Here is a 21,020-nt window from a genome sequence, read left to right on the forward strand (position 1 = left end):
CATGCTCTAAATATCAACACTGGTTAACGTTATTTACCTTATTTTAATGCTATTCATGGCCACCACATGGGCAAATGGTGCCTACAGGCACCGCTGAAGGGAATATAAACTGATGTGAGCACTTTGTAGTGCAACCGGTCTCAATGAAATTAAGAATGTTTATATGCTCCAGAGAATTCTCACATAGCTTTCAAAGGGCATTCAGTCAAGGATGTTTGTCACAGCATTATTTTTGCTAACAGGCTATGGGGACAATTGACTGTTATGACCAGGGCAGTGGATAAGTACAATATGTAAGAGGGATTTTGCAGAATACTGTGGAGCAGTCAGAAGCAAATGACTAGATGCACACATACCTATCTTAAAACCATAGTATTATATTCTTACTGTGGATTGTTACTCAATAGTGAAGTAATGATTAAAAGCATACTAACACAGGCAAAACTTAGATGCATCTCACAGATATTTAGTTTTAAAAAGCCAGATGTAAAAGAGTACATACGTACATACTGTGCAATTCCGTGTTTATTAAGTTCATTGACCATGCAAACTAATCTATGGTAATAGAAATCAGAAGAGTGGTTGAATCTAATTGGGGGATTTACTGTAAAAGGACAGAAGGAAACTTTCTGGGGTGATGGAAATGTTCTGTGTTTTGATTAGGGTGTCCATTACATGGAAATATACATTTGTCAAACTTGTTTAACTGTATGCTTACGATCTGTATATTTTACTGTATGTAAATACACCCCAATGAATGTTATTTAAACACACACACACACACACACACACACACACACACACACACACACAGAGTTTTAAGGGCAAAAAGATTAGTTTCAGATGAGATATACAGCCTCTGTACATGCATTCAAAACCACAATATATATTTTACAAAGATACTGATATTTAAAAGGATATAAACAGAAGAAATGAATCAATATTTTTGGTAAAAATCACAGGAAGCAAATGCTAGTAGGGTTTAGGGACAAAAGAGACTGAAATTAGGATAAAGTCAACTACAGAAGGTCCATAAATAGCTTTAAGGTGACTGAACCATGACTGGGGGGGATGGTCACTTCAACTCACTTTCTGGACCTGAAATTGATAATGCCTTCAGTGGGAGAGTCTCTCTCTTTTCCTAGGGTGGATAAACTGGGATTGTGCCATATTGGTGTTGTCTCTACTCCCTTCTCATTGAGTAATCTTGGCTGTGGAAAGGAGAAATGAGATGGGAACAAAGGTGAGTGGAACCTAGAAGAGAGCAAAGGGATGGGTGAAACAGGCAAGACAGAGATACAGCAGGAGGGGAAGAGGAAGGAAGAAAGAGAAAGATGTGGCACACACACACACACATCTGAATCTTCAGAGTGTGAGCCAGCTACACCTCCAGAATTTTTAGTAATATAAACCAATACATTTCCCTCCCTTTTTTCCCCCGTAAACTAGTTTGAATGAGTTTCTGTCATGTTCCTTCAAAATGTGGTAATACCCGAATGTCATCTAACATTTTGAAGGATCTGTGTAAAGCCTGATTTCAGCATTTTAAAAACTTTCTATCATGGAAATATTCAAACAAATCCAGAAGTAGAAATATTAGTGTAAAAGACATTCAATTTTAAAAAGTTTTAGTATATCGCTAATCTAATTCCCTTCACCTCATCAGCCTTCCCTCCCATACATACACACATTTTTGGATCAATTTGAAACCAATGCCAGGAATTTTACCATTTAAAATATAGATATTTCAATCTGTATCTCTGAAGTTAAGAAGTCTTTTTAAGAATGTAACTACAAAAGCAAGATCACACCAAAAAAAAATTCCCTTAGAATTAGCAAAATAGACAATATTCAGATTTCCCTGATCATTAATGAAGTAATTTTACTATATTTCTTCGAATCAGGATCCAAACAATATCTGAAACCATTAATCTGGATAATATATCTCTTAAATTGATTTTAATTTACAGGTTCCGTGTGTGTGTGTGTGTGTGTGTGCGCGCACACACATGCACATGCATGAGCCGGTGTATAATTTATTTGTTCAAGAAACTTGGCAGTTTGTTCCCGCAGATTTGTCCTTATTCTGGAGTTTTAGATGCACTCTTGCCTACTATCTGTATGTATGTTCTATGAACTGATATGGTTTATTTCAATTCTTTGGCAAGAATATTTTATAGTAGGTATTCAATGGTTCCTGTAGCATCATATCAGAAGAAAATTAATGTCTGATTATGTCTCCTCCTATTATGTTAAGAGTGATCAGCCACTGTGGAAAACAGTATGAAGTTCCTCAAAAAGTTAAAAATAGAACTATCCTACAATCCAGCAGCTGCTCTACTAGGTATTTATTCAAAGGACACAAAAATACTAATTCAGAGGGATACAAGCACCCCGATGTTTACAGCACCATTATCACTGATGGCCAAATTATGGAAAGAGCCCAAATGTCCACTGACTGATGAATGGATAAAGATGTGGTGTGTTGTGTTATATATATCACACACAATGGAATATCACTCAACCATTAAAAAGAATGAAATCTTGCCATTTGTAATGACATGGATGGACCCACAGTGTATTATTCTAAGCAAACAAGTGAGTCAGAGAAGACAAATACCATATGATTTCACGCATATGTGGATTTTAAAAACCAAATGAACCTGGGGGGGGGGCAAAGAAAAAGACTCTTAACTACAGAGAACTGATAGTTACTAGAGGAAAGGTGGGTGGGGAGATGGGTCAGATAGGGACAGGGATTAAGGAGGGCACTTGTGATGAGTACAGGTGTTGTATCGAAGTGCTGAATCACTATACCGCAAACCTGAAATGAACATTACACTGTATAACTAACTGGAATTTGAATAAAAATTTGGAGAAGAAAAAAAAATAAAATGATTAGTCCATTCAGGTGTTTCAGTCTGATTCATCTTTTTTCTTTTTAAGATAAGATTATCTCGGGGCGCCTGGGTGCTCAGTCGGTTGAGCGGTCGACTTCGGCTCAGGTCACGGTCTCGCAGTTCGTGAGTTCGAGCCCCGCGTCGGGCTCTGTGCTGACAGCTCAGAGCCTGGAGCCTGTTTCGGATTCTATGTCTCCCTCTCTCTGACCCTCCCCTGTTCACGCTCTGTCTCTCTCTGTCTCAAAAATAAATAAACATTTAAAAAAATTTTTTTAAATAAATAAAATAAAATAAAATAAGATTATCTTTATTTATTTATTTTTGAGAGAGAGAGGGAGGGAGACAGAATCCCACGAGGGTCAGAGAAAGAGAGATGAGGCGGAGAGAGAGAAAAGCAGGCTCACCAAGGCTCATGTTTTACCCGAAGCACGGCTCATGTTCACCCAGTGTGGGGCTGGAACTCACAAACTTGTGAAATCATGACCTGAGCAGAAGTCAGATGCTTAATGACTAAGCCACCCAGGCGCCCTGATGCATCTATTTTAAAATTCCTTATCAGCTTTTTATTTAAGGTTTGAGAATCCATTAATGATCATTCATTATTTCATTAGAGGTACCAAAATGTTGATATTCTTTTACTCCCACCTTTAATAGCTGCAATTGTTCTATAAAGAATGATTTTCCTCCTATATCATTTGGAAACATGAGGTACAGTTCTTACAGAAAGACAATTTAGTGCTGAGTCCTTCTCTTTGTTTAACAGTTTCAGAGTAAGTTGACTCCTATGAAGGTAAAAAAAATGAGGAAAACAATGCCCTTTTTCTTTTTAGTAGGAAATGGCATTTTGAGACCACAATTCTCCGGGAACTAAGGGAGCTCACTGCTAGTGGTCAGTACTGGTCAGACACTGATTCTCAGACTTTTCAGTAGACAGAGCGAAAAATTATGTATCTTTTTAAGAGAAAATATCTTCCTATTTGCAATCAAATTTAGGTAATTTGTGGTTTTGCTTAACATCTTGATTTTAAATTTTCATCTCACCTGCTGAAAAAATATGATTCCTAAGTACTTATTTGCTTTATCCAAATATAACAGATAATAGTATTAGAATAAGAAAACCAATATTAATACTATCAATGTAATTGTTGAAAGCAAATTAAGATTTTTTGGTAGTTCATTTGTTCTTTGTATGTATTACCACATTATTGTATCTTATAGTCAACTAAAATAAGTCTTCCACGTGTAGCTAAGTCACCAACTTAATACACAGTTTGATCCGTTTGTTACATTTTGCTTTTTATTTTTATGAATGATCATTTTTTTTAGTTTATTTATTTTGAGAGAGGGAGATTGAGGGCACATGTGCAGGAGAGGCAGAAAGAGGGAGAGAAAGAATGCCAAGAGGGCACTGCACTGCCAGTGCCGAGTCCAATGTGGGGCTCAAACTCTTGAACCATGAGCCAAATCTCTCCAACCTGAGCCAAATCAAGAGTTGGACGCTTAACCAATGGAGCCACCCAGGCGCCTCTATGGATGGTCATTTTTACTTCTGATTTATTTTTTAATTATGTAAAATATTTACATGGCTCCAAAGTAATATCTACAAAATGAGATCTACTCAAAGCTAGATTTTACTGTAACCTCTACTTGTCCCTTCCCTCTTGCCTATATATAACTGCTTTAATTTGTTTAATTTTTGCTTATTCTTCTACTTTTATACATTTGCATATGTGGATCTTAGATAAGAAGTAACATATACTATACCTGCTACTCTGGACCTTGTCAAGCCTTATTTCAAAAATCAAGAATCTTTCTTTGAAATACTTTCCTGTACCTACCCCAATTATTTAAGTAAAAGTAGTTTTATGTAGAGCAAGTTTTCTTAACAAAAGGTACACTTACATTCAACAATCAATAAAAGAACAAAAAGTTAAGAAAGTTCCATCGAAGGCTAACTCTATAACTATTAAGATTCACAGCAGAGTTTCTTTCCTCTTTTGAGCTGAACGGATTCAGATGAAGAAAGTGTAGGTTTTACGAATAGAAACGGCCTTGTGTGTATATCAGCCTGGGTTTGTGGACATTAAAAGCTGTTTGACATGCACCGATCTTTTACTGGTAAGAATTTGGGAATAGTAATTTCTTTCCTGCTTCTTTGATCTCCTCCCAAATCCCATGGTGGTATATTATAGCTGCAGAGAACTGTAAATGTTAGCAAGCAGCAATTTGAAAGCCTTAAAAAAATGTAGTTGCAAAGGCAATTCAAACATCAGGTATCCCTCTCATCATCTGGACTCTGGTTTTAGAGCTATTGAGGGAATTCTGTCAAATCTCAAACTGCATTGGATTGCTGATCTGGTATGAATACTCAAGTTACTCTGAATAGATGCATTTTCAATGCAGGAAAGCAGCTGTTACTTTCTTCTGTCCTTTCTTAAAAAAAAAAGAGTGTATGCACACACGTGTATGCACATACATCAGTGTACACACACAAATACTTATTTCACTGCAAAGGCATGTCTTTCTGGGGATAAATATGGCAGACTTGCATAAGGGGCTGAAATGTACCCAGTCTAGATGGATGTTTGATCCCTGATGTTCTCTCTCGAGCCTTTTCACTACCATTTGCAGTTTGGGAACTGTGTTCACTAAGTGTGTTTGGGGAGGATGATCGATGACAGAGAAGGGAGGCATTTTACACCTCCTGCTACAATAATTGTGAGGATACTAAAGGATAATAAGAAGGGTACAATACAAACTGAAAATCCTATGTTTCCTTTCTCTTCCCCATAAATAGTGGTAGAGAATATGAATGCATAGTTTATTTTTAATGGTATGAAATACATTTTATTCTACTAGTATTGTTTATACTCAAACACATTGCATATTTAGTGTCTCTAACTCCGTTGATGCTGTTTATTGGGGTTTCCCATCTTCCACCATCTTGAATTATCAAGAAACAGTCTGTGTCTACAAAAATGGAAGTCACTTCCTTCAGGGAGACTGAAAGATAGGGAAGAGTGTGGTAGGGAGAATCCACTTTTCCTTAAAGATCTTTGTCACTAACACCTAAGCACCTTTTTGACCTCAAAACCTTTTAGTATCAGTCAGCATCCTTCTGAGGTAGATAAAACAGGAACTGATATCAAACCAAATGGTTGTCTCTATACACTCTAACCAAGTCAGTAGTAACTACAGAAGAAAATGATCTGCTGCATACTGTGTCCTTTGGAAAAACCTTTTATAGCCTAATAACCCACACTTTATTCCTACTACATCCCTGCGTGCCCTCTCCAAACCCCTCTTACTTCTCCAGAATTAACAAAGACATGTTCAGGAGAAACCACTGAACCAGGAGCTGCAGAAAATTCTTGCTTAACCAACAACACGCTGTGTGACCTCAGGCCAGCACTTTTCCTCCTGCATCTCAGTGCCTCCCATCATAAAATGAGAGCCTTGGAATAATGATCTCCATGGCTCCTTTCAACTCTGACATTTGGGGGAATCTACAAAAATGTTCCAAGATATTAGAAGAGTTCCATTTAAACACCTGGCCACTTTAGAAGGGCTTTGCATATATATTGTATTTCACTTGCTAAATCGCCAAATAAACCTGACACGAATGATCCCCAAGAGGACACAAGACCAAATTGCAAATGTCTGTTTGTGATGATGGAGGTTTTGTAATCTGAGCATTGATCCTAGAAAGCCTAGAAAGCCATTGGGTGCTTCTCAGAGTAACGTAAGATTATAAAGTGATATATTACCCACGAGAAATCCCTTCCCATTTACATTTCATTTTCCTCTGTGGTTATTTAACTTATTTTTTTTATTATGTGAAGCCATCATAAATATTTATACTGCAATGTATGATTGGTCAATAAAGAAAAATCAATACTGGGTTTCTGCTGCCCAAGGAAGAGATTGTGCTTTACCTGATTCTAATCAAGCATCAAAAAACAAAACATAACATAACATAACATAACATAACATAACAAAACAAAAAAAAAAAAACAGTACAGGTGGGATAAGGACCCAAGTGGAAAAAGGGAAACAGAAATTATTTATTTTATATTTTTATATCATATATAGTTTACACTTATACACACTTGTACTAATAAAAGCTTTTGTTTAAAATACTTTATTAATAACCCCTCATTCAGTCTAACTGCTTTGCCACAGTCCCTATGAACTACAGAAAATGATGAACTTTAAATAATACAAAACATTAACTACCCACAGTTACCCCATCATGATTATGGCTATATCCGCCATTAAACTATAAAGAAAATTAACTCGGAAATAAGAAAAAAAAGTTTGCTCATTGCTTCCATAAACATTTACCAAGTACCTAATCCATATAAGGTAATATTTTGATGCTTATGTCCCAGCTGAAAGGTTCACGCTCTTGCCTTAAAATGGAGGAGATATATGTACAAAGAGGATAAATCCTGTACAGATAATTAAAACAAGCTCATGTTATAGAGAATCACTGAGTGTCTGTTTAGATTGGTCAGAGAAGTTTTTGAGAAAGAACTTAAAAAGCTACAATGATCAGATTACCAAGAAAATTACTACAATCCAATTGAGGAAGTCAGCCACACAAAACAAGTAATTTTAATATAAGGTAAGAAGTGGCCAGTGCTCCAGAAACTCCTGCTATCCTCAGTGGGTGGTTTATGGACCAGCAGCATTAAGCATCACCTGGGAGCTTGATAGCAATGAAGGATCACAGGTTCTACCCCAGACCCATGGTTTTACTACATTTTCGAGGTGATTCCTATGCACGTGAATGTTAGAACAACACTGTTCTCTAAAAAAGGAAATTTAAAGGAAAGAGAAATCACATCCAGCTACAGGTGAATGGTTCTTAGAGGAAGAAGCGTGAAGACAACCTAAAAAGATGAATAGGATGCACATTCTGCCTTGTTTACCATTTTTTCCCTCAACGTTATTCAGAGGGGTTCACAACTACCCCATAAAACTACCCCAGGCTACAAGTTAAAATCAGAAATGAAAGCAAAGACATTACAATGGATGTCTCAGAAATAAAAAAAGATCATAAGGGACTATCATGGACAATTATATGAGAACAAATGGGATAAATATAACTTCCTTAGAAACACACAACTTATTAAAACTGAGTCAAGAAGAAACAGAAAGCCTGAATCACAAATATGAAAATTGAAGTAGTAATCGAAAAGTCCCAACAAAGGAAAGCCCAGGACCAGATGACTTCATAGCGGAATTCTACCAACATTCAAATAAGAAATAGTACCAATTCTTCTTAGACTCTTCTGAAAAATAGAAGTGAAGGGAATACTTCCAAAATTATCTTACGAGGCATTACCCTAATATCAAAGCCAGACAAAGGCACCACAAGAAAAGAAAACACAGGACGATATCTCTGATTAACATAGATACAAAAATCCTCAATAAAATACTAGCAAACCAGATTTAACAACACATCAAAAAGATTACATGTCATGACAAAGTGGTATTTATCCCTGGGATGCAAATTTGGTTTAACACACTTCAAATAACAGAATGAAGATAAAAACCAAATGATAATATTAACAGGTGCAGTAAAAGAATTTGACAAAGTTCAACATCCATTCATGATAAAAACTCATAATAACACAGATAAAAAAGGAAATTTTCTCAACACAATAAATGTCATTTATAAAAAGCCCACAAAAGGGGCGCCTGGGTGGCGCAGTCGGTTAAGCGTCCGACTTCAGCCAGGTCACGATCTCGCGGTCCGGGAGTTCGAGCCCCGCGTCAGGCTCTGGGCTGATGGCTCAGAGCCTGGAGCCTGTTTCCGATTCTGTGTCTCCCTCTCTCTCTGCCCCTCCCCCATTCATGCTCTGTCTCTCTCTGTCCCAAAAATAAATAAACGTTGAAAAAAAAATTTTTTTTAAATAAAAAAATAAAATAAAATAAAAAGCCCACAATTGCATCGAGGAGGGCACTTGTTGGCATGAGCACTGGGTGTTGTATGGAAGCCAATTTGTCAATAAATTATATTAAAATAAATAAAAGTAAACAAAAATAAAAAGCCCACAATTAATATCGTAATCAATGGGGAAAACCTGATAAATTTTCTCTAATATACAATACAAGGCAAGAATGCTGACACTCATCACCTCTATTCAAAATAAAACAGCAAGTACTAGCTAGAGTAATAAGAAAAAGAAATAAAAGGCATCCAAATCATAAAGGACTAAGTCAAATTGTCTGTTTGTAGATGACATAATCCTATTTCTGGAAAACTCTAAAAACTCCACATACACACACAAAAAACCTATAAAATAAATATTGTACAATTGCTGATTACAAAATCAACAAAGCTTCAGTTGTGTTTCTTCACACCAATAACAACCTATCAAAAAAAAAATCAAGAAAACAATCCCATTAACAACTGCATCAAAAAGAACAATATACAGTAAAACCTTGGATTGCAAGTAACTCGTTCTTCAAGTGTTTCGCAAGACAAGAAAACATTTCTAATAAATTTTAACTCGATAAATAAGGAACGTCTTGCAATACAAGTGGTATGTGATGGTGAACGTGACATGAGATGACATGTGATGGTGAAAACTGAGCCAATGGTTGGTTCTTTCTTTCTTTCTCACTGCGGGATTGTGGGTGATCCCCACAGTCAACATCCGTGCAAGCATATACAATGGCCCCAATGCAGAAAAAGGTTGAAAAGAAATATGGTAAGAAGGAGATGATCACAGTGGAAGTTAAGAAGGAAATCATCAAGAAGTATGAATGAGGTATATGAGTGGCCAAAATTGCAAGATTTTATAAGAAGTCTTTGGCATCTCACCTGCAGAAGAGGAGGAGAAAAAGGTGGAGGAATCCCTCACTGGGAAACAGTGCAAAATTTTGTACAAAGTACGACCTGAATAAGGCAGCAGTGTGAGCAATGGATCAGGTTAACGACAATGAAATGTCACATTTCTGAGAAATCCTCAAAAGGAGGCAAAAGCAAGTGTCATTGGATAGTTTCCTTGTTAAAGTTGCATGAAAGAAAAAGATTCCACTGAGCCAAGAGACAGCAGTGATTCCGTTAGTGATATCACTATCACTAGTTGTCCTACACAATAACCCTCCTCTCTCCTATCTCCCTCACACTAGCAATGAAGGTTTCCAAAGGTAAGTGCAGGTTAATTTATTTTTCTTTATATTTTGCATTTTCTTTATTATTTTGTATTATATTACAGTATTATAATCATTTTTATATGAATATTTTTGGGTTGTGGAACAAATCATCTGAGTTTCCATTATTTCTTATGAGGAAATTCACTTTGATATACAGTGCTTCATATTACAAGCATGTTTCCAGAATGAATTATGCTCACAAACCAAGGTTTTACTGTATTTTGGAATAGGATGATGGAGGTGAAGAATGGTGAAGGATGTATACACTGAAAACTACAAACACTGGGGAAAGAAATTAAAGAGGACACAAATAAATGGAAAGACATCCTATGTTCATGGATTGAAAGAATCAATACTGTTAAAATATCCATACCACTCAAAGATACATACAGAGCCAACACAACCTCTATTAAAATTCCAATGGCATTTTTCACAGGAATAGAAAAAATAATTCTAAAATTCATAAGGAACCAAAAAAGATACCAAATAGCCAAATTAACCATGAGAAAGAAGAACAGAGTTGGAGGCATCAAGTTTTCTGATTTCAAATTATATTACAAAGTTACAGTAATCAAAATAGTATGGTACTGGCATAGAAGAAAATACACATAGACCAGTGGAACAGAATCAAGAGTTCGGAAATAAGCCTATTCCTATACAGTTAATTAATTTTCAACAAGGGTGCCAAGAATATACAATGAGGAAAGGACAATCTTTTCAATAAAGTGTTTAAATAAAGAGTGTGGACAAGTGGATATCCACATGCAAAAGAATGGAAATGGAGCCTTATCTTACATAATCTACCAAAAAATTCAACTCAAAATGGATTAAAGACTTAAAGGTAAGACCTAATACCAGAAAACTCCTAGAAGAAAACATGGGGTAAAAGCTTCTTGATATTGGCCTTGGCAATGCCATTTCTGGATATGGCCCCAAAACCTCAAAACCTCAGGAAACAAAGCAAAAACAAATAAGTGGGACTATATCAAACTGAAAAGCTTTTGCACAGAAAAGAAAGCAATCAATAAAATGAAAACACAGCTACAGTTTGGAAAAATATTTGCAAATCATGATCTGATAAGGGGTCAATATCTAAAGTATGTAAGGAACACAAACAACTCGATAGCAAAAGCAAAAACAAAATAACAAAATAAAAACCCAATTAAAAAATGGGCAAAGGACCTGAAGAGACATTTTCTCAAAGAATATACACAAATGCCCAACAGGTATATGCAAAGATGCTCAACATCAGTCATCTCTAGGGATATGCAAATCAAAACCACAGTGAGATATCATTTCATACCTATTAGTCTGACTATTACCAAAAAGACAAAGGATAACAAGTGCCGGTAAGGATGTGGTGAAAAGGAAACCCTTGAACACTGTTGGTGGAAATGTAAATTGGTACAGGCATTATGAAAAAAAATATGGAGTTTCCCCCCAAAATTAAAAATAAAACCATCATATGATCCAGCAATCCCACTTCTGGGTATATAGCCAAAAGAAATAAAATCACTATATCAAAGAGATATTTGCATTCTCATGCTCATTGCAGCCAAGATATGGAAACAACCTAAATATCCCTTCACAGATGAATGGATAAAGAAAATTTAAGGCTAGCTACCTAGAATAGAATATTATTCAGTCTTTAAAAAGAAGGAAATCTTGCATTTGTGACAATACGGATGAATATGAAGGGTATTATGCTAATTAAGTAAGCCAAAGAAAAAGTTGCATGATCTTACTTATATGCAGAATCTAAAAAAGTTGAATACATAGAAGCAGTCACCTGGGGCAGAGAGGTTGGGGAAAAAGGGAGATGTTGGCCAAAGGGTACAAATTTGCAGTTATGTAGGATAAGTCTAAAGACTTAATACATAGCATGATGACTATAGTTAACTCTGTACTGAATGCTAGAGATTTTCTATGAGAGCATATTTAGGTACTCTATCCCGGGGCGGAGAGGTAACAGTAATAATTCTGTGAGGAAATATGTTAAATGGTTTGACTGGAGTAATCATTTCACTATATACATTAAATCGTCAACTTGTACACCTTAAATATATACAATTTTTACTTGTCAATTCCCTCAAAATGAAAGTATATATTGGCAGCATTTGGCCTTTCAGGATGGAAATATAAACTTCAGGTACAAAAGTTTTGTTGTGTAACAAGGTTTAGTGATTTCCTCCTCTCTGATAGGCCTTTATCTGTACTGAGAAATGTTGCCTGAACTTTGTCTCATTAGAACAATGCCCTACTGAGACATGCTTCATTAGATCCTTCACTATGTGGCCTCCTCTGTGTAAAGTTCTATAAACCTGGCTAAATAAAACTGACAACTCATTGAGAAAAAGGAGAGAGGATTTATGTGTCTCACAAATCCATTTAGATATTTTGGAAATATCACAAATTAAAATGTGTGGTTTATGTGTGGTGACATCTGGATGTGTGGCCCTGGAAGGATTCAACCTAAAGGGACCATTTTTCATGTTACAACTTATGTCAAATCAGAATTTCAGTGAAAATATAAATGAGTGTGTGTGTGCACGTGCATATGCACTGTGGTATAGAAGAAAGAGCATAGGATTGAAAATCAGATGGATCTAATTCAAACCATTTTACTTCTCTAAGCCTGGAAGTTCTGACCCATAAAATCATCTTAATAAAAACTAAATGGGGTAAACAAAAGTCACCTCACCCTATGCCAGGCACAGTGCATGTGCTCAACAACATTAGTAACCTCTGTTCAATAAAAACAATGCATTAGCTATACCTCCTGTTCGATGGAAAAGACAATCTAGACATATTAGCTCTAAAACTGGGGGACTTTGCTTAGAACCATCTCCCCACAGACCATGAGAAATAAGTAAGAGATCCTGATACTGACATTAGTACCAGATATATTTTGTGTGGGCAAACGTATGGTATAAATAATAAATACATATAATTAATACACACTGAAGAAATCAAAATTCTCTTGGGCTTTCCTTGTCATTGTGGCACAATTCTGCTTGGGAAAGGAACAGAAGGAAAAATGTTCTGTCAGTTCCTAGGTTAATTACTAGTCATCATGTTGGCTGTTTTATGAGAAAAACATGTATTGTAATGGTTACATGTTCAGATCTAAGTTTGCTAATGATCCTTCAAGAATATCTTTGTTAATTATCTAATTTGTCTGGCAAATTAGGTTGATTTAAGACTCCAATATGCCTGCTACATTTTCCCCATAGTTTAAAATTTTTAGAAGTTATGTGAAAATATTATGGACTTAAGTTTTCTATCATGGAGTGTTATAATTCTTTCTTAGATTCTACCCCATCTCCATCCCAATTCCTAAATTACATTTGATGAGGCACCAAGGAAGACAGGACTTTGGACAGGACACTAGGGGCTAAACTAATTGAATACTGCTATCAAAGCAAAGGAATCCTGAATCTTGAAGACATTAAAATCCAGTGCAGAGACAGTGACAGCAGCATAGCCAAGAATGTGAAGAAAATGGAAAGGAATTGAAGGCGCACAGAAAAAGGACAAACTTAAACACACTGCTCCAGCTCATTTGCCCTTGTCCAGCCAGGGCTATCTCAAACCTCAAGCAGTGAAGGTCTTTATGAAAGAAGATAAAGATAAATGATGAACAGTCTTTCATCTGATATAAGCAGTGGTTAAAAGGGAGGGAATAGTGGAGTTTTCTTGCTAATGTAGATTGAAAGACATTCTAGGCCTTTACTTGCTTTTTCTTTATTTTTTTTCTTCCCTTCTAGCCCTCACCCCCACTCCTGCATAGCAAGACAAGAGCATCTTGAAGTGGTTTCTTTCTTGGCATTTATCTTATAGGAAAGGCAGAAACATTCTTGGTATTTTAGCCTTCTCTGAGATATGACAGCAATGCATAACCCATTCCACCCCCATCACCCCACCTGCTCACTGAAATATTTAAGGCATATGCTCATCTTAAACCTGTCCTCTCCTAAACTGAAATAGAATAAAGTTGAGGGGAGAAAAGCAGAAAGGTTTCTACACAGCAGAGCAGAAGCTCCGAGTTGGGAGTCTGGGATGTGGCTCACTACTTAACAGTGGTATGAACTGTTTCGTGCTTCTTTGCAGCAGGATCCTCATCTGCTAAAAGAAGGAGTAGGGGTGGCTAGGTGGCTCAGTCAGTTGAGTGTCTGACTTCAGCTCAGGTCATGATCTCACAGTTTGTGAGTTCGAGCCCTACACCAGGCTCACTGCTCTCAGTGCAGAGACCACTTCAGATCCTCCTGCTCCCTGTCTCTCTTTCTCAAAAGGAAAAAAAGGGGGGGGGCATAGAATAGTTTGAATTGCCATGTAATAGCACTAGGCTACAATAATATCTACTGCTATCTGAAAGGACTATAGCTTTCAGCATAGCAAGTTTTATGCACCCTTTGGAGTATTTTAGACCTGAGTTTTAATTCTGGACCCATAACCCCGGGCAAATTAAATAATCCTTCAATTGCTTTACATGTAAGGGGCGGATAATTATAACTTTCTCAACGTTATTTGTGCGTGTAAAAATTAAATGAGATAAACACAATGCCTGACATAGACTAAGTCTCTGATAGAGCCTTTTACAGAATACTTTTTCCCGGCTTTAGGGCACTAGTTTGAGCATGTGGGGTCTGGTGTACATAAGCCATTATAAAACCATGAGACAACAAGCACATAGATGAAAACCTGGATGCTTGTAGGCATCACTGAGCCATAGAACCAGACCTAGAATTGTCAATTACCAGCCTTCTGGTTAATCAATTGATAAATATCTGTATTATTTTAACTTCTATCATTCAGGACTTGCTTATTTCCAATCGGCATCCTAGATAGTAAAGAACAGTGCCTAACTGTGGAGAGCTCACAGTACAGACTCAAGGATGGGCTTTTAAAATTATGTGTTCAGAATGGTCGTTGTAATTTAGGTGCTCTGTTAAGGCTTTTTTCTGCCTTTCTTCAACTTGATGTGAGCTCCTCAGGGACATTAATAATTTGTCACCCAGTGTCCAACGTTGTATATTATACTTTGTAAAAATTCTGGCCCCATTGACAGGAATCAAATTTATCTCCACTATGTGATTTTATCATGAAGTCTGATGGAAAAGGGGGGTATGTAAATCTGGGCTAGAATCTCAGGCTTTCTTGCTAAGTCATCTTGGGAAGTCACAGGGTCCCTGTAAGCCTTAGTTTCCTCATGTGTAAAATGGTGGCAATACCTTCTATGTCTCAGGTCTATAGGGATTCAAATATATAAAGAAAGGAAAAGATGTCACAAATCTTATAAACTTTTAGAGTGTACCCCTCTCCCATTTTAGTTCTTACCCTGAATTTGGCCATTGGAGCAAACTAGAAAACTGAGGGTCCTCTTCCAAATCTTAAATTGGCTGAGCTGTGGTCATCGCTGTATATTCTCTAGCTTTTTTGGAAGCTTTGCTCCAAAACATCTGGCTGTTTTATGACTTTGATCCCAACTTAAAGTTCCAGAATACCTCACACAATAATTTTCCTTTATCCAGAACATGCTTTGAATCAGACGAGATAAGAAAAGCCAAGAGCCTGGAGTATAAGCCTTTTGGTTATCTTTCGATCTCTCTTCTGTTTCTACTAAGAGTTCAATGCACAAGTCACTTCACCACTAAAACAAGGGGGTTATACCATAAAAAGTCAGTGATTCCTTTATTTCATAGTAGTAAAAGCATTTTGGCAAATAAGCTGGGCTCAGTTCCCTGTTCTGACACATATTAACTATGGTACCCTGGGCAGATAACTGGCTGAACTACTGTCTTCTCATGAGTAAAATAACACAAAAAAATATAGGCTTGACAAGGAAACAAAATGAAATCCTGCATGTGAAAAAAAGGTCCTAGTAAACAAAGAAGTTCTGCACGGTATCATCCATATTAAAATCACATGATTTGTGAATGATTTCAGTCGCCTGTGCCTTTTTTATTTATTTATTATTATTTTTGTTGTTACATAAAGCAACTGGAACAATAGTTTGCAATTCACTGTGGGTACTTCCCCTTATTTTTCCAAGGAAATTTATTTTAAGAACTCTTGCTTGTGTAATGGAATCAACCGATCCAGAAATGGCCTGCAAAACAGCAATCAGATATGAGCCACTTTCTTTTAATTTTATTTCTATCCACTATCTATAAATTTCCTTGTTGAGGGATACCTTGAGAGTAGGAGGTAAACTAAAGGTAGAAAACTATACAGAAGAAGCTATGAGATATGATAAAAAAAAAAAAAAAAAGCAGAGTGCATTTGTTTCCTAGAACTGCTGAAAGAAATTACCACACACTTGGTGGCTTAAGACAACAGAAATTTATGTTCTACAGATCTGGAGGCCAGAAGTCTGAAATCAATGTATTGGAAGTTCTGGATCCTTCTAGAGGTTCTGAGGAAGAATCCATTCCATGCTTTTCTCCTAGCTTCTAGTGGCTGCCTCCAAACCGTGGCGTTCCTCGGCTTATACACACACCACTCCAACATCCACCTCCATCTTCACATCACCTTCTCCTTGGTGTGTCTGTGTCTTCTCTCCGTGGTTCATAAGAACACCTGTCACTGGACGTAGGACCCACTGACAATCCAGGATGACCTCATCTCAAGATCCTTATCTTAATTATAACTGCAAAGACTTTCTTTCCAAGCAAGGCCATATTCACAGGTTCCACATGGACTTATCTTTGGGTTACATTCAACCTACTACAAAAGGCTCTGAGCGACACTAAATTGGATTTGGAATCCCAATTCATATACTAATTACTCAATTTGTACTCTTTGTGATTTCACATCCTCACTTGTAAAATGGGGCCATGACATTATCTTCACAAAATTGTTATGACCTTAAAGCAGACCATGAATACTGAGTGCCTATCATGTACTAAACACTCAATACATGGTGACAATTTTTTTAAAGTAAATTCTGGCTTTGGTATATTTAATACTCATGAAAAAGAAGGCCAACCCCAAGGAAGAAATACTCAGATTTAGTGGAAACCACTCTGGACTGGGTCTCGGAAGTTCTTTCCCAAATCTTGCCACTAACCACTTTATTCTAATACCTTTGAAAAGTTCTCCTACCCTACTCCATGGTACAGATCTTACTCTCCCCACTTGTAAATTATACGGGTTGAACTAGATAATCTCTTATTTATTCCCCTTTCTGACATTCTGAAAATTTTCAAGTATAACATTTAAGGTTGCTTTGTGAGTAACTGGGTGAAAACACCCCAAAACTTCTAAAAGTCCAACAAGAAAGAAAATGTCTAGCCATTGTTTTGACTTAACAATTGTGAAGATTTGTTTTTAGGGATAGATTTTAGGTAGGAACTGCTGTCACCCAGGTCTGCAAAGTGCAGGAGCTGGCTGAAATATAACTTCGGGGACAACTCTTATCCTTTCGGACTTTCAACTGAGATCCCGCACCCCCAACGACCAATGTCTCAGTCACTGCTCTTATAAGACTTGGCAATGCCTTTGAGAAACGTTCTGGCAGCCTCCTTGGGCAGATAAAGGTGTGGAGGGGGGGCAGGAATGCTGAGGTTATCTGGACAGCCACAAAACTACGCATTAAACCCAGACTAACTATATAATCCATTGGGCTCCGCGTGCAAAAAGCAAGGCAAAAGTGCCATTAAAGTTACTAAAATGTAATAGCTTCCTTTTTTCTCCACTCTCTCCCAAGCTGTCAACATCTCCCAAGATGTTTTATGCTTGCTATTTAATGTTGTACTATCTCTGTCAGGAGGATACTCACAGTGTACAAACCTCTCTGGGTGCCCAAGGCCATACCCCGTGAATTTCAGCATTTACCTGGGTGCCGGTGGGAGCTACCTGACTGATGTGTCATGCTCTGGCCTGGAGCTGAGATTCAATCTTCCCTTCCCAGGTTTCCCTGCTCTAACCTACTGGGGCAGGTGACCACCAAAAGACTGCAACCTCCACATTAGGACACACTTTGTACCCAGATGAGGGGTGGGTGAGAGGCTTGCCTTAATCACAGACTCACCAGCAGAATGCACTGAGGGGAAAGGAACACTCCTGCCATGCCCCTCCAGGAGACACCATAGAGCACGTGTCCTCTATCTCCAAACACTCTGCCCTGTACCCATGTCCCCACAGGAGGCAGAGGGAAGCCTAAACATGGCCTAAACATAGGCTTTCTGAAGCCTAAACATGGGCCTCACCCTGGCCAACACTATCTCATTTCCATTCTGGATGAAGGATACAAAGGGCTCCTGCTCTGACCAAGGGTGAGGGAACATTCTCACAGATGGAGGATAATAAAATGGACATAGGTCACAGAATAACTTATAGTTGATCCAAGAAGTGGCTTCATTCAGAATCCATGGAAAAGTGCAATTTGATGGTCCCTTCCTCAGCCATGCCTCTGAGTTCTGAGCCTTTCTGCATATGCAGGAACCAGTCCCTGGCAATGTCCCTGCCCCCATACCCCGCTGCCCATGGTTTTCCCAGCACCTCTCATCACAGTCAAGTCTAAGGAAGCTTGTCCCCCAGAAACATGGGAGCTTCTCCCTCCCATTTCTAAAGTGTTCATGCCCCAGGCCTAATCTGCAACAGGATTAGGAAATTCCCCAGAGGGCTGGCAATGGGGAATATACATTCTCTTCATGGAAAACCTCACATTCACCCACAAGGAGGGTATTATGGCTCCTTAATGTACCATTAATGTACCAAAGGACCATTGTTGGGTACTTTTCTGTGTGTTGGTAAATAATACCAAGCTCTTTCTACTGCTGAGCTCTGTTCAGTCTCCTCTCTCTCTCTCTCTTAAAAATTTTTTAATGTTTATTTTTGAGAGTGAGAGAGAGAGGGAGGGAGAGAGGGAGGGAGGAAGGGGCAGAGAGAGAGGGAGACACAGAGTCCAAAGCAGGCTCCAGCTCTGAGCTGTCAGCACAGAGCCCAACGCAGGGCTTAAACTCACGAACTGTGAGATCATGACCTGAGCTGAAGTCTGATGCTTAACCGACAGAGCCACCCAGGCACCCCACTCTCTCTCTTTTAACAAGCCTTCCACTAGATTGAGATGATGAATATACCAGATCTACACACCCCCTACTTGTAATTCCTTTGCATCTACTCTCCTTCTGTATGCAGCTGCTCTTAATTCCACAAAGAACACTCCATGATTTAGGAAAAATAGTTTTTCCAAGGAAGTAATTTTCTGAAGCCTAATTTTATTAGTGTGTGTGTGTGTGTGTGTACACACGTGTATGTTTTTCACTGAACAAGGCACTCATCAACTCATCTAAATTAAGGAATTTGTTTTCAGTGCTGTTCAACTCAAATCTATCTGAATAAGTAGGGGTGATTTTTGGAGTTTTATTTGACATTTATACCTAAAAGGCACAATAAAATGACGCTCAAAATAAGAGAGCCCACTTCATGCACTGTAAAGATACCAACTGTGGGTTTACTATGCACTAGATGCTATTCCATGTGTGTGTCATAGTGAGATTGGTAGCCAGGCACAGTACGGAACTAGACAGATACGGAAGATTCTGGTTTTCATGGAGTCTGTAGTATAGGTGAAAACAGATAACAAAGATGTAAACAAATGAACAATAGTTTCAGATAATGATAAATGTTAGGAAAACCAAAGGCGGGGCGCCTGGGTGGCGCAGTCAGTTAAGAGTCCGACTTCAGCCAGGTCACAATCTCGCGGTCCGGGAGTTCAAGCCCCGTGTCAGGCTCTGGGCTGATGGCTCAGAGCCTGGAGCCTGTTTCCGATTCTGTGTCTCTCTCTCTGCCCCTCCCCCATTCATGCTCTGTCTCTCTCTGTCCCCAAAATAAATAAATGTTGAAAAAAAAAAAAAAAAGAAAGAAAGAAAACCAAAGGCAGCATAGTGAGAAAGTGACCAGGCTGGTGGACCTTATTTTGGGTGGTCAGAGAAGTGTCTCTGAGGCCAGGACATTTGACTCAGAAGAAGGATGCAGCCATGCAAAGATGTGGAACCAAAACTTCTAGGCCAAGGAAAGAGTTAGGTGAATGCTCTGATGTGGGGATAATCTGCTCTTGAGGAAGAGCATGGATGCCCATGTGATGAGAGCCAAGTGAACCAGCCTGACATATGAGCTGTGCTCTGAGTGGGGACAGAAGCCAAATCACGAAGGGCATGAGCAGTCATGCTAAGGAATTTGAAGCCTAGACAATTAGATGCTTTTAAGCAAGGAAATGACATAGTATTTTTCAAAGACGCTTCGACCGCTTTGGAGAAGAGGCAAGGTAAATGATAACAGCAGAAACACAGAAAGCAGTCGGTAAACCATTGTGACAGGCAGGATGGGAGCCAAGTATGCTTGTGTCTGGATGGTAGCAGCAGAGAAAGATGGCAAAAGAGAGATTTCTGGGTATTTTCTGCAGGTGGAGGAAGTAGGACTCACCAACAGATCAGATGCAGAAGGGGTAAAGGAAGGAGAAATCAAAGACGGTGACTTGAGCAACTGGGTGAGTGTCACGTGAACGTATCTTCTGACGGGAATACTGGATGAGGAGGGAGTTTGGAATAGACAATGAACTTCATTTTGAAAGACCCAGAGAAACTGTTTATAGCTTGACCAATACCAATATTTTCACCTTTATTTGCAAACAACAAAAAAAAGTATACTTATGTCTCTACTGGGTACCTCACTGTGGTTCAATTCCCAGACTTAGAACATGACCACCCATAGAATAAGACTTCACGATAGATATCACTTGAATATTATGAGAGTAGAACAGACTTACACAGGTAACAACTCTGGAGTTTATAAGGCACTTTCCCATCCATATAACCCGAGCCTCACTTTAAAGCCTGCGGAAGAAATAATATTACTACCCCTATTTTACTCAAGAGAAAACTAGAGCCAAAGGAAAAGAGTGACCAGCTCATGCATGATTCCTCTGGATGAGCTGATCCTGAAATG

At 38.2% G+C, this 21,020-nt stretch overlaps 1 long non-coding RNA gene across 1 annotated transcript; it reads left to right on the plus strand.

Annotated features, from left to right (window-relative positions):
• Nucleotides 1-9,384: 9,384 nt before the first annotated feature.
• On the plus strand, nt 9,385-20,579 carry LOC115499442. The gene is made up of 4 exons (XR_003964161.1): nt 9,385-9,458; nt 12,036-12,041; nt 19,062-19,066; nt 20,568-20,579. It is a non-coding gene; the product is annotated as an uncharacterized LOC115499442 (long non-coding RNA).
• The last annotated feature ends 441 nt before the right edge of the window (nt 20,580-21,020 follow it).

Source organism: Lynx canadensis, chromosome D4, assembly GCF_007474595.2.
Source record: "Lynx canadensis isolate LIC74 chromosome D4, mLynCan4.pri.v2, whole genome shotgun sequence".
Lineage (NCBI taxonomy): Eukaryota > Metazoa > Chordata > Mammalia > Carnivora > Felidae > Lynx > Lynx canadensis.